Source organism: Pseudophryne corroboree, chromosome 7 (genome assembly GCF_028390025.1).
Source record: "Pseudophryne corroboree isolate aPseCor3 chromosome 7, aPseCor3.hap2, whole genome shotgun sequence".
NCBI lineage: Eukaryota > Metazoa > Chordata > Amphibia > Anura > Myobatrachidae > Pseudophryne > Pseudophryne corroboree.
In genome coordinates, this window is record NC_086450.1 from 300,420,936 (window position 1) to 300,445,565 (window position 24,630).

The following is a 24,630-nucleotide window of genomic DNA, read 5'->3' on the forward strand; positions in this document are numbered from 1 at the left end:
TCTTAGCCTCTTCTACCTCTGATGGGAGGCTATTCCACTTATCTACTACCCCTTCTGTGAAGTAACTTTTCCTTAAATTTCCCCTGAAACTGTCTCCCTCCAGTTTCAATGTCTGTCCTCGAGTTCTAATACTTCTCTTCCTTTGAAGAATGTTTCCGTCCTGTACTTTATTAAGACCCTTGGTGTATTTGAAAGTTTCTATCATGTCCCCCCTTTCCCTTCCCTGCTCCAAACTATACATGTTAATATCTTTTAGCCTTTCCAGGTAAGTTTTGTGATGTAGGCCATGCACCATTTTAGTTGTCATTCTTTGTACACTCTCTAATGTATTTATATCCTTCTGGAGATATGGTTTCCAGAACTGAGCACAGTATTCCAGATTAGGCCATACCAATGGCATTGTTACTTAATTTTTTCCTGATACTGATTCCTCTCCCTATCCAACCAAGCTTGTGACTTGCCTTTCTCATTGCTTTGTTGCATTGCTTTCCTGCCTTTAAGTCACTTGAAATAGTCACTCCTAAATCCCTTTCCTCCTCAGTAGTTTCCATTATAGTACCCTTGATACTATATTTAGCCTTTGTGTTTTTGAGACCCAAGTGCATGATTTTACATGTTTTAGTATTAAACTGTAGTTGGCATGTTCTTGACCATTTCTCAAGCCTACCTAGATCATCAATCTTTTTTTTACAGCTGTAAGGCCAAAGTATTACATACTTTCAGCTGGGATGGCAAATCAGCAGTGGCTAGCTTGTTATGCAATGATGATGTCCAGCATTGCAACTGTATGTAGTAATGGACATGATTGTTGCAAATTGCTGTACCAGAAATCTACAATGCGTTCAGGGTGTGCAATACATATGGGCCCCTGGGTTGAGGGGGACCAAACAGCATACCCTGTAACCATTCACAATACTCCATGAGCACCACATAATCACTGGGAAAATGGAGCAAATACCAAGTTCCCAGAGATTTGTGCATGTGGTGGAGAGAGGGGAGGCCCACATAAAGACTACACACAGGCCCCCTCCTGCTGTTGTGTCAAACACCACTGGAGTCATGACCTCCTAACAAGTGAAGCTACATAGGCATCCATAGCTATCTGAGGCACAGTTATGTGAACATGCCCTTATGATCAACCACCTTTTTCCACTCCCATTCTTACTTTCTGGGATAAGTAGTAAGTAGCCATACTTTAAGTGTAATTTGCACCAATATCTGAGTATAGTATTATATTGTATAATATGTTTGTTTTAATATGTATGCACACTTTGAAAAGATGTAAGTAAAGTGTGCATACACTATAAAATTATCTTGTAGATCATCTGCCAGGTCTGGCCGGTTGGAATGAAAATCTGGTAATGGATGAGAGCAAATGGCAATTAACCATTTGCTACTAAACACTGGAAAATGGATAAAACCTGTCCGTGATTTAACCAATTTGTATGAACAACAGTTTTTGTCCATTTTCAAGTGTTTGGGAGCAAATGGTCAATTGTCATTTACTCTCATCCATTACCAGATTTTCATTCCAACCAGCCAGATCTGGCAGATTATCTACCAGATAATTATATCGTGTATGCCCATCTTAACACAAAAGAAAGAGATACAGTACATCCAACCATACATGGGGCCTAATTCAGAGTTGATCGCAGAGGCAAATTTGTTTGCCATTGGGCAAAACCATGGGGGTCATTCCGAGTTGTTCGCTAGCTGCTTTCGGTTGCAGCGCGGCGATTAGGTGAAAACGCAGCATTTCTGCACATGCGTATGGTGCGCAGTGCGCACGCGCGACGTACTTTCACTCAAAACTATGCAGTTTCACACAAGGTCTAGCAACGCTTTTCAATCGCACTGCTGATCGGTGAGTGATTGACCGGAAGTGGGTGTTTCTGGGCGGAAACTGACCGTTTTCGGGGAGTGTGTGTAAAAACGCAGGCGTGCCCGATTAAAACGCAGGAGTGGCTGGGGAAATGGGGGAGTGGCTTGCCGAACGCAGGGCGTGTTTGGGACATCAAATCAGGAACTAAACAGTCTGAAGTTGATCGCTAGCTAGGACTAAGTTTTTAGCTGCTCAGAAACGGCACAATTTTTTTTTGGAGCAGTTCTGCGATCCTTTCGTTCGCACTTCTGCTAAGATAAGATACACTCCCAGAGGGCGGCGGCCTAGCATTTGCACTGCCGCTAAAGGCAACTAGCAAGCGATCAACTAGGAATGAGGGCCCATGTGCACTGCAGGGGGGGCAGAGATAACATGTGCAGAGAGTTAGATTTGGGTGGGGTGTGGTCAAACTGTAATCTACATTGCAGTGTAAAAATAAAGCAGCCAGTATTTACCCTGCACAGAAACAAAATAACCCACCCAAGTCTAACTCTCTCTGCAAATTTTATGTCTGCCCACCTGCAGTGCACATGGTTTTGCCTAACTGCTAACACATTTGCTGCTGCGATCAATTCTGAATTACTCCCATGGTGTTCATATTATGTTTTTCTAAATTATTATACAAAATAATTTAGGTATATCTAGCCATTTTGTTTCAAATACATTTTTAGTGCAATGCCTGCAGACTGATTTATTAGCTAAAATGTACTGAATGCTGGAGACACTGGAATGTTGCTGCATAATTTCACTCATATTTATTACTGCTTTGATCCCTCTTACAAAGTTGCAAAGCAAGCGGCTTTTCAGTAGCTGGTATTACATTAGATTACAGTGATTATGCTGTACTTTTAAAACAAATAAAACCCTGTTCATAAGCCTATGATTCCTGGAAATGAGACACATTGCTGGGACACTGTAGCTTTTAGATGTTTAAATGCTCTTATTAATTATTTCCTATGAATAAGTTCTTTTTGCCAAGTTCTACAGTGCTGGCCCTGCTTCAATAGCAATGTCAGCATTGGGAGCATGTTTTGGCTTAACATTGCCATCTTTTCGCTACAAGTGATCTTGCAGTAGTAGCATATTTTTAATCTTACAACTTCCGAACAATATTTATTATCAGATAGTGTAAATCTTTTAATACTCTTCCTACAGCTGCTTATGCCAAATGTAAGGGGAAAAGTTTACAGCACACTGTATGTAGTTCGGGAAACACACACTTAATATATGGTAGAATTAGCATAGTACAATTACTCACAGTCCAGCAACATGCACTCTGTGTACAGTAATCTATTGCCTGCTATTATTTTTTTTAAACAATTCATGCAAAAAGGATTACAAAAGCTTTCCCAAAACTTAGCCACTTTAAAGTGTAAAGGCCTTGTTGTGAGTTAGAAGCAAAAAAGAAAAGAGTGACAACAGAGCAATATGCTCCTGGAACAAACCAGCTTGCAGTGCACGGTGTGAGAATCAGAAAGTGAGAGATTTTATGTGAGTTCTCCTGTGTTTTTTTTTAAAGTGGCAATCAATTGCATGGCATAACCAGGTTATTTTGCCATGGTAATGATTGCCACTCTAAAAAAAACAGTACTCTCACAAAATCTCTCACTTTCTGATTCTCACAACCTATTGAATTCTTCTCATGGTAGCAAACAAATACTGGGCTGTTCTTAATTTAGAATTAAAGACAAACTTACAATTAACATTTTAAATCTGACTCACCTGTGTAATATGGTATTTCCATTATTTTTATTTGATTAAATCTGAATCATATGTATCAAAATTCTCATACTTGTGGAATATATCCCTACAATAGTAATTTTCTGGAACTACTGGCAAATTTTAAGTACTGTATCTCCACAATGTGTGTACTGAGGATTGCAGCAGATGACATTAGCCATTGTTGTTTATGGTAGGGTTACCACCTCATCCCTTTAATTCTGGACACATATTAATTACACAGGTTATGTGTGTGGCTGACTTCAAGACTCCATTTCACCTTGTTGTAATCAGCCACAGAACCTGTGTAATTAATATGTGTCCAGAATTAATGGAATGAGGTGGTAACCCTTGTTTGTGGGCTACTTTGCAAAGGCTTGTGGGAGAGGGTTCTATAGGATCTCTCCCTGACACTCTCCACTCACACATGCATGGTCTGATGGATGTTCAGGCAAAGTAGTAAAGCTGGGTCCAGAACCTAGTGGTCGCATTGGTTCCTTCACATCACATCAATGGGCCCCTGTCCCTGGACATGATTGTTGATACATTCTGGCAATCCTCATAAAAGAAATTATAATTATTGGGACTAATTCCCAATAATTAATAAATGTATGCAATATGTTGTTTGTAACAGCTGAGGTCACTCAGAGCACTTTTTTTTCCAATATATGCAGTTCCTGGTTTTCGCTAGCAGATGTCAACACACTTGAAAATTAATTTAATTTGCTGTTTAAGACAACTCTTATTCTACTTTCCAGACAAGTCTGGGACCAGCTAAATTGACCAGAGGGTACTGAGCTCAATCCAGTGATGCATCTAGAGCAGGCATTCCCAACCACAGTCCTCAAGGCACACCAACAGTGCAGGTTTTAGTGATAGACCATCCAGGCTGCAGCACAGATGGTTAAATCAAAATAACTGAGCTACTAATTAAGTTACCTGTGCTGAAGCCTGGATATCACTAAAACCTGCACTGTTAGTGTGCCTTGAGGACCGTGGTTGGGAATGCCTGATCTAGAGAATAGTGTGGCTGATGCTGTTATACCCACAGATATACATGTTACTGCAATCCTAGGGTTGGTTGCACAGTACTGCGTTTCCTCCACAGGGTTTAGTATGCAAAGCAGAATGATGTATGTAATATATACCCTTAATTTATATTTTCTTGAAATAAAAGCCCATCATTGAATTGAAAGAATTCCAACAGGGAATTTAAAAATTATATGTTCCGGTATGAAAAAGATAAATAGGACTTTTTTTTTAAATAAAGTAAAAAATCCACTTTACTATATTTAACTCACAATTTTAACATTAAACATCATATAACAGATGTTCCCAAACTCCTCCATTATAGTCCAGGTGTTTAGAATATTTATGCCTGAGCCCAGATGGTTAAATAAAATTGACTAAGCTTCTAATGAAGTCACCAAAGTGTTTTACTGTTCTTTTCTTAATACCGCTTTCAGATCACAAATTCCGGATCACACCCGGGAATTAGAAATGGGTCCTTCCTGGGTGCGACCTGGCATTGGACCCTGAGAACTTGCTTCCTGACCCAGCAATATGCCGGGTCGGGATGCCATTAAGGATGGGGACTGTGGCGGCATTGGAGGTGGGTGGGTGCGGAGGCAGCGCTGGGAAATGAGATCATCTCCACGCCGCCTCTCCCAATGCTGTGAATGGGTACTGGGTCGCATTGACCTGGGTAACCCATTCACACTGCACCTGACCTTGTAATAACCTGGGATTAACCCTTCTTTATTCTTGGGTTGAATTACTGGGTCAGGCAACCCAGGAATTCGGGAGTGACACTTTCACATCGCACAGCAACCCGCATCATCCCGGCACTGTACCAGGTCCATACTGGGTTATGTGTTTTGTCTGAAAGGGTTATAAGTTAGTTACACATTTTATTGGGCTACAGAGTATAGCATGTGTCTATGGATCGCCATAGAATATTCCAAAAATAGACAATTTCAAAATGTTATATTTGCACCACTGTTCCAGCTGACCAGAAAGAAGAGATAACTACTCCTGTGCTTTTTCTGCACTGCATTCCTTGATATAGTATACACATTGTGGTATGCAGTGCTAGAACACACCCATGGGTCCCCCATTCAAAGTGAATGGATAGTAGGTACTGTCCTGTGAGACCCATGCTGTGATAAGTACAAATCATGGCAACAACACAATAGGACACATCTGTATGATGGAATTTTCTCTGGGATTGTAAGTTTCAATACTACAATAAGTTAATTTTGAATCCCTCACCATAAGCCAACTGCAGTAATTCTTTTGAAAGATTCATTACTAAGGTAGTTTTGTGTTAGTAATTCTCTAGTAGCCACTTATCATGCCACCAAGCCCAAGTGACTTTTTAATACATTTAAATCACTTCTTTACCCTCCCTCACCTCCCCTACTAGCTACTATCAGTGCACAAGAACTTGCTTCCTACTTCAAGGATAAGATTGATAAAATCCGAGATGAAATGGTATGTTCTAACTCAGCCAGTGACCTGCTCAATTCCCTACCTGAACCCTCTGGCACTTTCTCTTCATTTGATCCCACAAGTTAAGACGAAGTATCAACACTCTTTTCATCCTCCTGCTCCACTACCTCTCCTCTTGATCCTATACCCTCACAAGTCTCCTGTGCTTATCCCAACCTTAACTAAAATCTGTAATCTTTCTCTCTCTCTACTGGTATCTATCCTTCTCTGTTTAAACATGCAGTGATTACTCCCATTCTAAAAAAGCACATCTCTGACCCAAACACACTCTCTAACTACTGTCCCATTTCTCAGCCACAATGTCCCTCCAAGCTACTTGAGAGACTTGCCTACACTCGCCTTACACACTTTATTAACTCCCACAACTTATTGGACCCACTTCAGTCAAGATTTCGTGCCCACCACTCCACAGAGATGGCACTGACCAAAGTAGTGAATGATCTAGTCACTGCTAGAATGAAAGGCACACTACTTCTTCTTCAAGATTTCTCTGCTGCTTTTGACACTGTTGACCACTCTCTTCTCATACAAACACTACAATCCCTAGGTCTTCAGGGCACAGCCCTTACATGGTTCTCACCCTTCCTATCTAATCGTTATTTCAGTGTTCACTTCTCTGATTCTACCACTTCTTCTCTACCTCTATCAGTTGGAGTATCGCAAGGCTCAGTCTTGGGTCCTCTGCTGTTCTCAATCTATACCTCATCTCTTGGTAAACTAATCATCTGCTTCAAATTTCAGTAATATTTGTACGCTGATGATACTCCAATCTACCTATCCTCCCCAAATTTATCACCATCTGTATTGGCTCGTATCACTGGATGCCTGTCTGCCATTTCATCTTGGATGTCATCTAGCCACCTCAAACTCAACATTTCCAAAACAGAATTAATTATTTTCCCACCAGCCAAGAGTAGGTACCAACCTGATATCTCCATAACTGTTGACAATGTGACTGTCCACCCTACCCCACAACCTCGCTGCCTAGGAGTCAACCTTGACTATGAACTGTTTTTGTTCCACACATTCAATCTGTCTCTAAATCATGTTACATGCACCTAAAAACATATCCAAAATACGCCCTTAGACACTGCAAAGACTCTAATCCATGCACTCATCATCTCCCGCATTGAATATTGTAATAGTCTCCTTACTGGTCATCCCAAACATAGACTCTCAACACTACAATCCATTTTAAATGCAGCTGCAAGGCTGATCTTCCTCTCTAGACGTTCTTCGTCTGCTGATCCGCTCTGTCAGTCCCTTTATTGGTTACCGGTATTCTACCATGTTAAATATAAAATACTTTTACTTACATACAAGGCTATTAACCAAACTGCACCATTATACATCTCCTCACGCATCTCAAAATATCTCCCTACCATTCCTCTCCGCTCTGCACAAGATCTGAGTCTCTCATTCACATGTATTACCTGTTCCCACTCAAAATTACAGGACTTTACCTGGGCTTCACCCACTCTATGGAATGTCCTTACATGCACAATAAGACTCTCCTCTAGTCTCCAAACCTTTAAACGTTCCCTGAAAACTCATCTTCTCAGTCAAGCCTACCAAATTCCAGACCCACCCACATAACCTTCAATGCTTCCCTATCCAGTTACATCCTCTCTGTACAGTCCACATAACCTCACATATTTTGTCTTCCGACATTGCTGGGTGATCATATCAAACAACCCATTAAGAACCTAGCAATCTGTTGGACCATTATGCAACAGGTAGCATCTATCCTTGTGTTTCAATGCCTATTTCCCTATAGATTGTAAGCTTGAGAGCAGGGCCTTCCTACCTCTATGTATGAACATTGGGCATGTACTGTAAGCAGTGGTGGCTCCAGAGGATGGGCTGCCGGTCAGTTAAAATTTCAATTATGAGAGCCACACCACCTGTCACCAACTGCAATTTGAAACTGACTAACTGGCAGTTGCAGTGGGTCCCCTATTTGAATTTTGAACTGAGCTGCAGCCCCACCTCTGGAGATGCCCCTGACTGTAAGTATTTTACAATGAATATTTGTTATGCTAGTTATACATTTAGGACACTATATTATATATTCTAAAGTGTATTATCAATTACAACAATACAATACAGATGAGCCTAACTATCTCGCAAAATAAGGTTTATATGATCAGAAGCATATTTTAATGTTATTGTGACAGCATTAGTTAATGAAAGCTATTGTAACATGCTTTAAGACATTAACCACAAAGCATCATAGCTCAATAATGATTGCTAGCAATACACACTTACTTGCAAATCTCACTCTTGTGTGAAAAGTTTGGTTTTCTTAATTGTATACAGTTTATATAAAATTGTTATTTGTACATATAATTGCTACTGACCAAGAAATACTATTAGTACTGTAGGTAAATACATGGTAGGATGCCTTCAAGCAAGCCTCTTACAGTATAATCTCTGAATGGTTAGGCTGAAGTTATGGGGCGGTTAGGGTTAGACTGCCGGTGGGGGAGGTTAGAATTAGGTTGCAGGAAGGGTGGGTTAGGGTTAGGGATAGGAGGAGATAAATAGCTACCATAATCTGTTGGGATTCTGACCATTTGGATTAAGCTGTCAGTAATCTGACTATAAGCATCCTGAATGCCGAGATTTTGTACCTAACCCCCCCAAAAAATCCTTAACATAATTGCATCAGTCTCATTTTACAAACCAGAGGGAAAAGTGGAGTTTAAACAGAAACAAGACTGGTGGTTGCTATGTTCTTCCACATAACTTTCCCATAACCTGTTGACAGATAGTGGTTTTAAGACAATAAAGTTTTGTTTGTTAGCCCAAGCTGGCATACCAAGTTATCATCCCTGGTTAGTAGGGACTATGATTGTATGAAGGGTAATACTGAATTAACTCCATAAACTGTTCACTTTATTTAATTGCAATCACTACATATTTTATGCTTTACTTGAATTTGGAGGGCTTTAGGTTGTGCAATAGTGGAAAGTAAAGGTTGGTACATGCATGTGACCTGTACTGCACTGAGGCCCAGTCAAAATAAATTAGTTCAGGCAGAGGCCAGGGTGACAGAATAGCAAGCCATGAACAACAGATACTCACAAAACAATATACACTGCACACATAGGGTAGCAAGAGGTACAACAGCATGAAGCAACTTACTGGCAGGTAAACCATGTGAATGCCTCTTATGAGGTGATCCCCCCATCATTTGATTTGGTAGTACTCATGTATTCATACATACATTTTCTATCTTAATCTCTCAAAACCATTTTTATTAACCAAGTGGCTCTTAGGTTGTACATATACAGTAGCTGCAGATATTTATACAGGGTCAATTAAAGGGAATGCCAGATATTAGCTAATAGCCTATACATAATAGATTCTCAATAATTATATTATTCAGCCAAAGTTTGTACAGTAAGTGATTGAATAAGTGATTGTTTGGGTTATTTTATATTTTATGTTTTTTTATGGATTTTGGCAAATTGGCAAAGTCTGCAGGTTGAGATTCATGGCCAGGAACCAAGATGTAGATTATGCTTCCACTTTTTCTCAAAACTTAAACATATCCATGGGGTCTATTTGTGTAGCAGTGAAACACCTTATTTTAGTGATAGCAAGGCTTTTCACTGCTACCTTCTATTCAAAGAAGGAGTTACCATGGAGAAATCTCAGATTTCTCCAGCAGTGTCCCAGATCCGTGTCAATATCACTTTCCCATACACTAGAAGCACGGAAAGCTGAGTTTTCTGTTTTACTTCTTAGAATCAATTCGCCATCTTAGGATGGTGTTGAGAGCTTGCAGAATGGAGAAGAGCAGCAATGACAGCTGTCTCCTTGCCTCCTCCCTTCTCTCTCTGTCCCCTTCCAGAGGAGCTCAATGCATATGCAAATATCAATATGCTGGATCTACTCCTCCTGACTGCACACATCCCCAGTACCTGCCCCCTCCTTCTGCCTCTACTGGCTAACGCTATAAGGTGACCTGAGAAATGCATATGCTGGGTAGTCTTCTCTTTGCTTCCCCAGTGCCTCCTCATTCTAGTCCTACCCCCGCTAGTGCTACAGCATGGTGACCCGACATATGCATTGGCCAAGTCACCTCTGGTGACTGCACTTTGCCAACTCCATGCTCTAGCTGCCTGCTCTGCTCCCTGCCGCTCTTACCTGATCCCCTGCTGCTGCAACAAATATTTCAGCAAGCACAGCAAAAAAAAAATTTGCAAGACGTCAAAGCTAAGAAGAAAAGGGAGTGCCGGGATCACTGAAGATCCAGTTACTGGATCGAAAAGGGGAATAGCTACATAAAAGTAAAAAAAAATTATAAAAGAATGTGATGTTTAATGATAACTAAAACTAAACATCACATTCTTTCATGAATAGACTTCTATAATATTTAAAAATAGTACAGTTTTGGCATCTTTTGAAATTCTGTAAGCCATGATTTGATAAAAAGCCTTCAGTAGTAACTTAAGGTAACACAGGTGGTTTTAAATTTGGTTATGCTATCCAAAAAACTTCTGACAACATTTGGAATACTACTTTAGCGAGATCAATGGCCAAATGTAATGCCGCCCGAGTTTGTCGGCTGTGCAGGATGCCGGCCGAACTTGGACGTTTTTTTATACGGGCAATCACTTACAAGCATGGTTTTATCTTGTAAGTGATTGCCCCTTTAAAAAACATCAGAGTTTACCCAGCAACCTGCACAGCCACTAAACTCGGGCATCATTGCATCCCTCCTCAAGTCTCACCTAACTTTAGTGTTAAGAGGGCAAATAGCAGCCTATGTAATTTATAAAGGATTTGTGCAGTCAACACTGTTTCAAGAGTAGGAATAATGGTTTTATCATTTTATTATAATTTTTGTATGCATTGTTGGTCAATTCTATTCTTTATATACGTACAGTATAGCAAATAGAGTGTAGTGCCCTATAAATAAAATATAATAATTTAATAATAGGGCTTTTTGGGTTTACTGAGTCATTGACAGCCAAAATGTATATTTTCTGCCTTATTGACAGCAACTAATTGAAAATAAAATAATATACACAATACTTGAAACATGCAGTTTTCCTTTTTTTTTAGGATGACTTTAATTATTTGAGAAAAACTTTAGTGTAACTGTATATAGCAGTTCGAAATTAGTTCATCTGCCAGCTATTTGCTAATGACATAATTTATTTCAAAGAAATTGGTTCTTTTAAATTATTTCTACTAGCATCAGAGACTTTGCTATGCAAAACATTTAAAACATGTGATTTGCATACTTTTGCACTCACATTTCTGAGTATTAGAAAGTCACTAAAGTAGTTATCACAAAGTCAAAATTTTTATTCATGAAGTGAATAAAACAATGCAAAAATTATGAATAAAAACACAAAGGTTTAAGCGCCACAAAAGTATGCTCTGCCTCAATAACTTGCAATTATATCAGAATACATAATTTTTTATTCAGCTGTAATTACTGTAACTGTGCATAACTTATAGGGGGCATTGAATGGTAACAAAGGAATTTAATCAAATTAAATAGAATTATTCAGGGTGAGCTGAAGTCTTTGGGAAACAGGAATAAAGAACAGTTGACATAATTCTAATTAAAAGTAAAATATTAAAGCTCATATAATGTTGATTTTTTTTTCTAATTACAGATTTACACACCACCAACTATAAGTCCATATTTCATCTACTGTAACTGAACAAATGTATCAAGAGAAAATGAAATGCTTAGTATAGCTGTAATTTCATTCAGGTACATGTTAGTAAAACAATTATCTGAAATAGATTTCACGGAATATGCTGGGTTGACTGCTTGGCAAACTAAAGCAAAACTTTAAAATGAACCTGTGTTAGAAAAATGGGACATAAATCAGAATTAGAAATTTTTTTTTGCAAAAATTGTTGTTTGATTTTAGACCACATTTTTGAAGCGTATGGCCAACAATTATGTATAAGCATTAGGTCCCTGAATTTTTTAAGTGTTGTATTATTAGCTGTTATTACTGGCAAAGCCTTTTATCTTTTTCCACTTTAAGGGATACAGATGAATTTTCATACACTGGGTAAGATGCAGCAATGGTAAAACATGGGCAAATCTCCGAAAATGCTGTTTTTGGAGATTTGGCCGTGTACTGCATATGCTCCAAGCTTCCAGGGGTTGGATGCAGTGGGCAATGCCACCTTCATATACTGTAGTCAATGACCTCTAGAAGCCTATGGGCTTCTATCGCTCAACCCCTTCTGTGAGGGTACCGGATCCCTCCCAGCAGTGCCAGTGGTGCGTGCGTCACTCAATGCATGTGCAGATAGGATGCCTGGTCAAAAACCCAGAAGTACTAACAATGCAAAGAACAGTTCTTACTGTAAGAGCTGTCCTTTTGTGTTTTTCTTCATGTATATGGCAATAGTAAATGTCGATATAGATGCAGAGAGGGCAGGATGCATCACAAGCAAAATGCGACTCAAGTTACGCCAAACAGCCGCTCTTGGTGTGCTAGGTATTGCATGAATTTACCTCTTTTTCACTCCAATTGTGCATCTTATTTGCATAATTAAACAACTGGGAATGACAGAACTGCACTAGTGATCAATGGTGACGCAGGTGAGGCAGAACCTTTCCTGTAGTACTAATGTATGCGCCAGGGTTCTGACTATATAAAGTATATGAAAAATGCAAATAATATGTTAGAAATATCTTCTAGAGCTGCTATAACACACAGAATATAGGCATTCTGCATATCATTTTAATCAGCAGAACCTGCTTGTGCATCCTATTACATTACTTTGCATCTAAGATGCAGAAAAAAAACTGCAAACAAAGACAATTGGTGCTACTGAGTCCCTGCACAGTGTGGTGTGACTACAAGGGCTGTTTAGAGTGACTGCAGATTGGCTCAGCATTTCCAATGCACACAAAGAAAAGCACAGTTCAGAGTTCTACAGCTTGGCATAGTGGTATCACCGATGCATGCCATGCCCGTGAGCTAGGGATCAATTCCTGCAAAGGAAACACTTGTATTGTATATCTGTATAAAGATTAGCATCCACAGTTTTTTTTTTCAAATGTTGCCAAAACAAGTCCTGTCATACTTTGAATACAGTCTCAGACATGCACACAGATCTATAGTCAAAATTAGAAAAAAACAGTAGGAACTACTTAGTACACAAATATACAAGTGTTACTTTTAAAATTACAATAGTCTTATCTTTATGAGACTGAGCAATGCACCATTGCTTTAACAAATAAGTTTGCATCTGTATACACTATTTTTATTCATTGATTTATTGTTTTTTTTTGGTCCCGACATAGAATTAATATTTTCTACAGCGCCCCTTTATTTACAGTACGCTATACACTTGCCAGAGCTTGCTAAGAGTACACTATTACCGTACGATTACTGTACTGTACTGTGTATCCATCTGCGGCTATTCACTCTACAGTATTAGATTAGTGGATCATTAGCCACCCAGTGGTGAACATCTGTATTGCATGCTGTGTATGTTGTCACACCTCAATGATACTCTCCGTACTATAGCGAAGGCATGAAAAAATACTCTGTTTAGGCGGAAAAACTGCCACAATGAGGAAGGCTCCATCTGTACATATATAACAGCCAAATACCACTGACTGACCCATTGACTCATCACAAATTCTCCGGAACCATGAGGACTAGGAAATTGAAATTTGGACAGTAGCTTTGTTTTGTAACATAGGCACCCACTAAGAAGGCTATTTTCAAAGTCCACTCCATTATCTCTTAATCCAGATAAGATTTAGATTGATTTTGCATACAAACGTTGCTAAATTAAGTGCTTAAGTATGTGTATATATATTATTAGCAGCATGTTAATCTAGGTTTAAAAACAATAATTTTTAACAATACTTTTACCAACAATCTGTTGATTTTTGTTTCAATTTAAATTGGAGAATTGTTAGGGGCTTCTTTAACATCTACACGAAACTGTCTTCAGTCCAAGAATTCCTCTGTTTCAATCGGACTACCATTTCCAGTTCAAACGGCGGCAGTTCCCGGTAAAGGTCTGCTACACCATGACCATTAACAAAGCTCAGGGGCAGAGTTTTAAAAACTGTCTGATGTGGAATTGAGGAGTGATTGCTTCTCCCATGGCCAGTTCTATGTTGCCTGTTCAAGAGTCAGCTACTCTGACATCCTGGCCATTCTCCAGCCTGAAGGAAAGACTGAAAATGTTGTTTATATCTTAAAAAGAAGCTCTTGTAAAATAATAAAGAATGCTCATACCTGTAAAAAATTGGGTTAATTAACATAATGTGTACAGCTCTTTTATGAAATTGTTCAGATTAGAGGTGTTTTGTGCTTATCGGAGTATGGAGGGTACCGTTGTAATGTCCGGGTTAGTTGGTGCTTTGCTTTGCACTTGGTACAGAATCTATCTGTCCCTACCTTCTGTGAGCCGCTTTAATAGTGTTGGTAATTGTGGTAAACCCATGATGGGTATGTGCTCCTGAAAGTCAATGGGTGGTATAAGACAGAGTATCAGTAATAGACCTTGTGTATACAGATTGCCTGGCTGCTGGACACGCCACGTCTGTTCTGGGCACAGAATGGAAGTGGCATGTCCAGCAGCCAAGCAATCTGTATTCCTGATTATACTGTATGCAGCAGGAGCTGTGGTATGGCATCTTCCTACACAAGGTCTATTACTGAGACTCGGGACGCCGCTCTGTCTCATACCACCCATTGACTTTCGGGAGCACATACCCATCGTGGGTTTACCACAATTACCGACACTATTAAAGCGGCTCACAGAAGGTAGGGACAGTAGGGACAGCTAGATTCTGGACCAAGTGTAAAGCAAAGCACCAACTAACCCGGATATTACAATGGAACCCTCCATACTATGATAAGCACAAAACACCCCCAATCTGTACAATTTCATACAAGAGCTATACACATTATATTAAATTAACCCCATTTTTTTACAGGTATGAGTATTCTTTATTATTTTACAAGCTTTTCTTTTTAAGATATATACTGTACTTGTTTTTATTGAAGCTGCTTATACAGACACAAGTGCAGTATAAAGTATATATTTATAAAAAATGTAGTTTACCAGAAAGTCCTTCAAAATTAAAGTTACGCACATGAAAATATTGGAAGATCCATAGCGAAGCATGGGTATTCAACTAGTATATATACACATATATATATACCGCAACTACCACCTGGGTGGAAGGTGCACTCACACCCAGAAATCAGTCTCTGAATTCACTTGTAAATTCAATATAATTTTATTCAGGTTCACTGTTGATGCCGTTTTTCATCGACGTTTCGGTCCATGTGAGGACCTTTATCAAGATTGGCACTTAAAACACCTATACAATCAGAAACAATTAACAATTAAAATTAATATGTATAAGAACCCAGATTATTCAACACCAGCACCACCAGTGCCTCCCAGGCCCTATGGACTGTCACCAAACAGCAAAATCGTGCTTTAAAAAATATCTCAATCCATGTGTGATTTAGAGACGCCTCCACCCTTAGATATCACCTTACACTGAGTAAATATTCTTTCTCAACAAGTAGTTACCTGGACAACATACCAGATCACACTGATGTACTAGATAGCTTTTTCAACATAGTGAAGATGCTGCAAGAAATGATAACCTATTAGATAAATTACAAATAACTAAATGGTATAAGGCAAACACCTAAGGCCACCCATTGAAAATCATACCTAGTCATTTATAGGAACAGCACATGGCAGCTGAAGGCTCAAAGCATATTTCAAACACTAAATCTGTAATTAAAAGGCAAAAAAGAAATGATCACCAACCATAGTCCTATGTCAGAGAGTAGCTGCAGGAGAACCATACTCACTGTTCAAGTGTCCAGAGCAAAATGAGAGCTGCATGTAGTTCAGCCTCAGCTGACAGCTATTTAAGAATCAACCACAGGAAGTGCCAATTAGAAAAATTAGCTTCAAAAGATTGCTGCTCAGAGATCACAACCAGACCCACTGAGTAAATGCTACAAAGCCTACAAGACAGGCTAATGATGTATCGCTAGGATAAGCGACTTAAATATGGGAAAATTTTGTAGTTTAACGTGGCAAAAGCCGGAGACGCGTCTTTTGCGTTCCACCGGCAGGAAGTCCCTGCGTTCCACTCAGCGGAAGTACCGCTACTCTGCGTTCCACCGGCGGGAAGTCCCTGCGTTCCACTCGAAGGACACATATATATATATATATATATATATATATAAATGTATGTATGTATGTGTGTATGTATGTATGTTTCAGCATAACTCTTGAATGCCTGGAGCAATTTACACCAATCTGGAAAAAAATACTGTGGGAATAAAACACCACTAGCACCCCTAGGGGTGGGGGTTGAAAGGGGTTGACATGTAAAAATACAGTTTCCGGTTGCTGAGGTGAACAGTGACACTCCGATGCATTTCAGTACAATTTCAGCCCCCATCAGCATGGGGGGCTGAGTAGGGGTGAAAAATAAAATGTCCAAAATTACTGACAAATCCATAGTTTTCGGGGTCGCTAAGCTGGTCCAACAATAAACTCAGCAGTTAGCATAAACAACACTGGCTACTGATATGTTTAGGTATGAGTCTGTTGATTCTGTGGTGGAGGTGGAGAACACATTTTTATTACCCTGTAGTTTCTGCATAGTCTGAATCCTCCTGGAATACAACCTCATGTACTCTTTCTCAAGGTCAGCACCCCCATAATGCTTTTATGAAACTTAAATCCACACACATTGTGCTATGGTACCAAGCTGCAGGTGCAGCAACATGTAATTGAAGCGACAATATTCACAGGCGTCGGCCAGGGAGAGACTGTCTTCATTCCTAGAATAACTCTGATCCCATCAGACTACCACTTCCAGTTCAAACGGTGGCAGTTCCCAGTAAAAGTCTGCTACGTCATGACCATTAACAAAGCTCAGAGGCAGAGTTTGAAAATGGCTGATGTGTATCTGAAGAGTAACTGCTTCTCCCATGGCCAGTCTCCCATGGCCAGTTGTATGTTGACTCCTCTGGCAGCCTGGCCATTCTACAGCCTGAAGTAAAGACTAAATATGTAGTTTACCATGAAGACCTTCAAAATTTAATTTATGCACATGGGAATACTTGAAATTCCATAGTAATGCACGGGTATTCAGCTAGTGTATGTATATATACATATATATATATATACACACACTGTATATTGTAACACGGATATTGTAAATAAGGACTCGTAGGCGGGTTTTCCGGTTACAACCATACTGCCTTTCCTGCAGGGGCTGGCTGGTAACTTTCATCCTGGGGGGCAGAATCAAGCATGTGGCCCAGCTTTTCACAGGGAATGCAATGCAACAGTGGCCCTGGAACCCTTAAATTGCACTGGCCTGGGGTGCAGATGGCACCCTGCTCCCCTGCCCAGCCAGCCTCTGCTTTACTGGCATCTGACACTGTAGCATAGCATACACAGGCTTGGGCCTTGTCACACAGGTACATAGAGAAAATAAACACACAAATATGAAAGGTCCTAGCACTTCCCATGCTCACAAGTCATTTTGCCGCATTAGCTTGCAGGTACACGTGCCATGCTCTCCTGGCACAACCAATGTCCACAGTCCCTGGCTCTATAAACTCAGCCCTGCTCACTGGCCTCTAACAGGCACCAATGCAATGCAATGTGGCTAAATGGGATTTTTAAACCCCCCTCCTGCAGCTGACTTCCTGCTGTCTCTGGGTGAGCTGGAAAACCTGAACATCTGTTTCTTCAGCTGCAGGTGTGCCATTCAGAAAGCCTGGAATTATAAATTTCCACTACAGGTGCAGAATGTGCAGGCCTTGTTTTCATCTCCCTTGGATGGAGCTGATTCCACCAGAATGTGGGCAATTGTGGTGAAACACAAGCCCTCTTACCATATATACCACCTTTTGCTTTTCCATGCTTGGGGAAGCACACTTCTTCCATTGTGTTGCCTGACACCAATTAGCCTTTCTAAATTTGCTGGGAAAGATGTCCTTATATCAGGTTTGGTTACTGGACTGCGAAAAGAGAACTACCAACAAGTAGAATCAGGTGCAATTAAGGACTGGGTTTCTGAAGTGAAAAGAGCTACTCCCTAAAGTAGGGTAGTCAAACCTAAATAGCATATAAAATGATACAGAAAAATGGGGCAGCACTGTACTACAAAACAGATGGATTGTCAATAATAAAATAATTTTATTCTAAAATGATTAAAACATATAAAATTAAGATCGAATTTAGCTTATAGTCACCAAGGATGATCATAAATCCTGCTTGTTCCTATAATTGTCCAGGACTTGTGATTTGTCACACATGAACTGCTGATGCATAGTAGGACTGACAGCACAGTCTAGGAATGGATTTGTTGTTACACTGGCACTATTGGAGGAGAGCAAGTCCCTCAAACAAAGATATGCCAGCATTTGGGATGTCAGCAGTCAGAATACTGACCATGACATCCCGATGGTTAGAATTCAGAAAGGAGTTAGGAAAATATGTTAACCCCCCAACCTACCCCCATATCCCTCCATTCCTTTTTGAGGGTGACAACAAGTTAAAATAACATCCAACCCACAATGGCCATGACGTATGTGTAATTCAAGATTTAAAACTTTTAATTGTATTTTATATTAAAATTATGTATAAATGAAGAAAGAGACTGAGTAATTAATCTTATTGGATGTAGTCTGGTATGAGTGTCTAATTTTAGACTTAATAGGAGGACTCATCTTCACTTACATCATCATAAAAGTTCTAAAGCAATGGTTGAAACCCAAAGGGAATGGTGAACAAACACTATTTGAACTTGACCAAGACCACCTTTTTGTAGAATTTTTCTGGTCCTCATTGGCAAAGGATATTCCTTGGGAAAGCAGTCTTCATATATAAGACTTCCCTTCAATTGTGTATTGTGTGCTTATAATTTTTTTTTTAAATGTATTGTTTTTTTTTTTAAGCATAAAATAATACATTTAAAACCTTTTTGTGGACTTATAACCTGTTAGCACCACATTGCTGAGGAAATTCAGTTAAAGCTTGATTCTCACCAGTATGGACTAGTGACAATCATCCAACGCATTTTGTCAATAACAACTTCTTCAGGGATTCCTGAACAAGAAAAAATGGGGGATCTTAGTATGGCTAATTTAAACAAAGGTTCTTGTTGCACTGACTTGATTACATAACAGAACTGATTCTGATTACCATTAATTCAAATGTATATATAAGATATATGTTTTTCAGCAAGAGACAAAAGAGTAACAAATAAAATATTCAAAATGTTTAAATACTTGTATAAAAATACTGACAGAAGGACAAATCTCATTCATATCAAAAAATAAGACAATTAGCTAAAATAATAACAGTAAAATGTATATATATGTCCCTTCTGGTGAATAATATTAAATGTCCCTTCTGGTGAAGTCTGGTCCATGACATCACTTTTGAGGACGCGTCTATGTACTCCACATTGGTTAGGCTGAGGTGCACTGGGAGGGGCAGAGACTTGACCAGAAAGGATAGCTTCTGCCTGACCACATTTCTGCTCCTTACCTTCATGCCTCAGCCCACTATCTGTCCAGGGGAGCTTCTGCCCTTACCCTGGTGCCACTTCCTGTATGGCAATTCTGCCCTTACATCATTATTTTTCATAGAAAATGCAGTAACATAGCCTTTGGTATGCAGATACAGGCATGGTTGCAAGCAGAATATAGGCATGCAGCATTTCATTTTAATCACAAGTCTGCTTGTGCATTTTATTTACATAGCGATGCAAATAAGAAGCACTTTCAGCTATGGAATATGCTCAAAGTTAACAGAATTGCACAAGACCTGTCAGCTAACTAACATCAGGCATCTCTTGATGCGTGGCATATTAAGGCAAGATGTATGAGGACACATTTGAATTGCCCAAAATTTGCATTTAGTCACAAAAAAACATGTTCCCATAGTTAAAGCAGTTTGAATATATCAACATCAAACATCCAATCATATCTGTATTTTATTAGCTCACAAAGGTACACATAGACACCAAAAACCACCAGGGAGAACAATCATATTGGGAGTAACTCCATAACATCAAACCAATCATAGTATATAGATCAATTTCTTCAATCTTATTTTAAGAATCAAATATCTTATCTATAAGACACTATGCAGACTCTACAAGTGCTGGAACATATTACATGGGAGGATTAGTATTCATTGTGTACCAACGATGTTGCCTCCCTGTATTCTGTAATCCAACACAACCAGTAAATAGAAGACATCAGACACATCTTGAGGAAATATATTACAGTAGAAAAACATACAAAATGAATTTATCACACTCGGAATAGAATTAATTTTACAACATAACTATGTCTGGTTTGTCGATTACTTCTAGCACAAGTCCCTAGAAAAGCAATGGGAACTAGGTTTGACCTAAGCTATGCTAACATATTTATGAGTTATTGGGAAGATGGTAACATTTTGGGGCAGACCTATTCCTCTGGAAGAGAGACATTGATGATGTTCTATTCATATGGAAAGGAGATGATGAAACACCACATTCCTAAACTACATAAATTACAACAACAAGAACTTCACTTTCAGCACAGACTACAGCAAAACTGGAATAAATTTATTTGGATCTCCACATATTTATTAATGATAGCAACATCAATACCAGGACATACCACAAGCAAGCTGATATCAACAGTTACATCTGGTCAACAAGTGGACATCACCTGAACTGGATTAAAAAAATATACCCTTTGGACAATTTCAAAGGATACAACACAACTGCAGCAAGATAAAATATTTTGAAATACAGAGCCAATGTGTGAACTAACAATTCATCTCCAAGAAATATTATCCCATAATTGTAGAGGAGGCATAACAAAAAGCAATACAACTAGAAAGAGTTGAGATCCTTAAATACAGAAACCAAAAAACTGAGAAAGAAAAAAAAGAAACCAATAACAATTTCAACATCAGCTAAGACACCCGGCACATTTGCAAGATTTTAAAAAATCACTGGCACATCCTGCTTCAAGATGAAGAACTGGAAGACATTCTTCCAGCAAAACCTCTCTTGATCTCCAGGAAGGCACAAGACATAAAGAAGAAACTAGAAAGGAACCAGGCATAGAAATGCATTGTGCCAAACAACTTCCATACACACACACAATAGTGATCCAACAAGACTTAAAATAGAAGTAATTAAACAATTGAAGAAGAACTGGAGAGGAGGTGACAAAGAGAAAGCCATCAATAAGGAAGAACTAAAATGGATATATACCCCTAAAACCATTAGACCTTTTGGTTTAATAAAGACAATGAGGTTAAGTCAATAATCATGAGCTAAAACAATGACTAACATCATGGAACATATAGCGAACACATATGTGCTAGATAATCAGACAACAATACATATATGGAGACAGACAGATGTTAAATAATCCATCAACAATAGAATGGACACAATTCCAAACACATGGAAATCATACAATCGCTATGACCACTACAAGCCTCAAGTAATGCGCTTATGCATATATACAGTATTGTACTTCCACTGTGATAAAGCATGCATTATCACTCCACTGACAGAATAACATGGACTTTCATGCTGATACATATTACAAAAGCAGTAGTCCATATATATAAGAGACTTAAATGCCACAACTTGGCCATAATATAGTCAACCTAAAATAGATTTGATTATAGGGGTATTGCTTACTTGAAGAATACACAAAGCCATTTATTTTAATTCATGTGTTTAATGAGTGTACTTAATTATAGACTGACCAATGCCCTTTTTTATATAAACTGAACTAGAACTGCAAAAGTTAATAAATGCAGTCCACTGTATATAGACAACTGTCTTCATCTGTATTTAAATATGATCTACAAAGTGCCTATTTTCAAGTGCACTGAACCTTAAATGCAAGAGTTAACAAATGCAGCTCCGTTACACATAGACAATTGTCTTCATCACCATGGCAACTTAATTACTCCACCCTGATCATGACATCATCAAAGACAAGTGGATAAAGAGTGATACAGTACATTTTACAACCCCAAACATATCCCTGAGGAAATCTTTGTGCCACTACGTACCAGATTCATTACACTAACTAAAGAACAGCTTACACTCTACTCATTTACAGATGGACATCTGTTGTTACCATTGAACTCCAGTAATAGAGGGCTCTTGTGAGAATAGAGAACCCAGAAGTACTGGCACCCTGGAAGGTTACTACAGGTCCATGTCACTCTGACCCACACACACAGGAATATGTAAAGCAGAGGGACTGGTCAGCACTCACCAATATGGTACTCAATAGCACTCCAACATCGGAGAGCAACAGCATCTTCCAGTACTCCCACTTAGATTGAGAACAGAAAAGGACAGAATCAGCATCTACTTCTACAATTGGTAAGCTTACCATAGACTACTACAACATAACTTTTTGATACCTAAGATGCATCAACAGCTGTCCCCTCAATACGTATTTTTATACTATCTGGACTAACTATAGCCTACCACATATGTAACAAAATATCTGGACTTATTGCTATGACTGCGTTGTTAACCACTTCATGTACGGCATTGCGCATTCTCCTATATAATAATGTTTTTCATGTTAGCTAGATTTTTTAATATATATTGGTACTGTCTATTAAGTAATTTCTAAAACTCATTCCAGTCTAACAGGGGGGAAATCAGAGTTATCAAACAAAGGGGTCAAAGGGGAGAATTTGGAGGACATGCAGTTTAATTTACTCAGTCTGTTCCAATGAGCCAAAGTGTGAACAATGGTAGAATGAGGAATAACAGGGATTTTCGACTTCCAGGGGTATTGTGTGATGTTTATTTGCAATATTTCCTACTTTATGTTAACCCACTGCTAAATATCAGTTGTCCATGACTACTCCAGAACCCTACTAAGAATAATAGAATCACAGTAGACTGAAAAATATGGCAATTGAAGTCCCCTCACATGATTGTGGCAGAAAAGAATAGCATCTGGAAAACATGGTCTCTTGTTTCCCCGCATAAAATACCTAACAGCATCATGTAAGTACCTAAACCAGATCTTAGGAATGTGTACTGGTAGGGTATGGAGGAGATCTAAAACCCTATGGAGAATGTTAATTTTAATCACAATAAGCCTACCAAGCCATGAGAGCCGTTTGGCACCCAAATCTCTGTGTTCAGAGCATAGCTTATGAAGTAGGCATTTTAAATTGCCATCAGAGAGATGGGATAAATCAGTATGCATTGTATCCCTAAGGTATTTAAAACTAGAGGGGTTGCAGGAAAAATACTTTTTTAGGCTCTCTGAGGAATGAGGTCAAACCACCACATTTATTGATACCAATTTAGAGAAGTTGATCTTCAAATTAAAAAAGAAAGTTAAAAATGCAAGAAATTCACAATTAAATTAGGTATTGAGACAACCAGGATGGACAAGACAGTCAGTAGGTCATCTGCAAACAGGGCTAGATTATATCCAACCCCCACACACACACACACACACACACACACACACACCTTGAGACCAAAGATATTTGGATTAATGTGAATGGAGCTGGCATGGGCCTCCATGCACAGTATAGAAATAAGAGAGGTGAGAGGCCATCCATGTCTAGTTCCATTGGTTATTAAAACCAGATTGTGTGGGACCCATTAATTCTAATCCATGCCAATGCTGAATGATAGAGTGCCAAGATTCAGTGTAGTTTAACAGATCCAAGACCCAGGTTGGACAAGACAGCTAGTAGGTAATCCGCAAACAGGGCTAGATTATATCAAACACCCCCCACACACACACACCTTGAGACCAAAGATATTTGGATTAAGGTGAATGGAGCTGGCATGGGCCTCCATGCACAGTATAAAAATAAGAGAGGTGAGAGGCCATCCATGTCTAGTTCCATTGGTTATTAAAACCAGATTAAGTGGGACCCATTAATTCTAATCCATGCCATGGGTGAATGATAGAGTGCCAACATTCAGTGTAGTTTAACAGATCCAAGACCCAGGTGTCTCAATATCCCTTCCATAAATACACAGTTAACCCTGTCAAATGTCTTCTCACGTCGGTGGAAAAAAGAACCATAAGGATAAAACCATCAGAAGCCAGGTGTATCAGGTCTATAACTTTAGTGGTATTATCTTGAGCCTCCTTCCCAGACACAAAGCCTACTTGGTTAGCTGGTATCAAGTTAGGGTGTAGCAGTTATAGCCTATTGGCTATCAGTTTCACAAATAATTTAAGAAGAAATATTGGATGGTAGCTTGCACATTGAGCCAGGTCTTTACACACCTTTTGTATGTACCGTAATGTGGGCTTCTAGAGATAAGGGTGAAAACCTGTACTCTTCTATCACTGCATTAAAAGCCACTAACATTTAGGAGTTTGCATTAAGAAAAACTGAAACCATCTGAGCCTGGGCTTTTGACAGAAGGTGCATCTTTAAGGTCCACCTCTAGCTCTGGGAGATATATATGAGAGCCCAAA

At 39.1% G+C, this 24,630-nt stretch overlaps 1 long non-coding RNA gene across 1 annotated transcript; it reads right to left on the reverse strand.

Moving 5' to 3' along the window:
• Nucleotides 1–15,352: 15,352 nt before the first annotated feature.
• Nucleotides 15,353–15,883, reverse strand: LOC134943611 (uncharacterized). The gene is made up of 3 exons (XR_010181632.1): nt 15,821–15,883; nt 15,674–15,733; nt 15,353–15,455 (listed from the first exon to the last, which is right to left on the reverse strand). It is a non-coding gene; the product is annotated as an uncharacterized LOC134943611 (long non-coding RNA).
• Nucleotides 15,884–24,630: the final 8,747 nt, after the last annotated feature.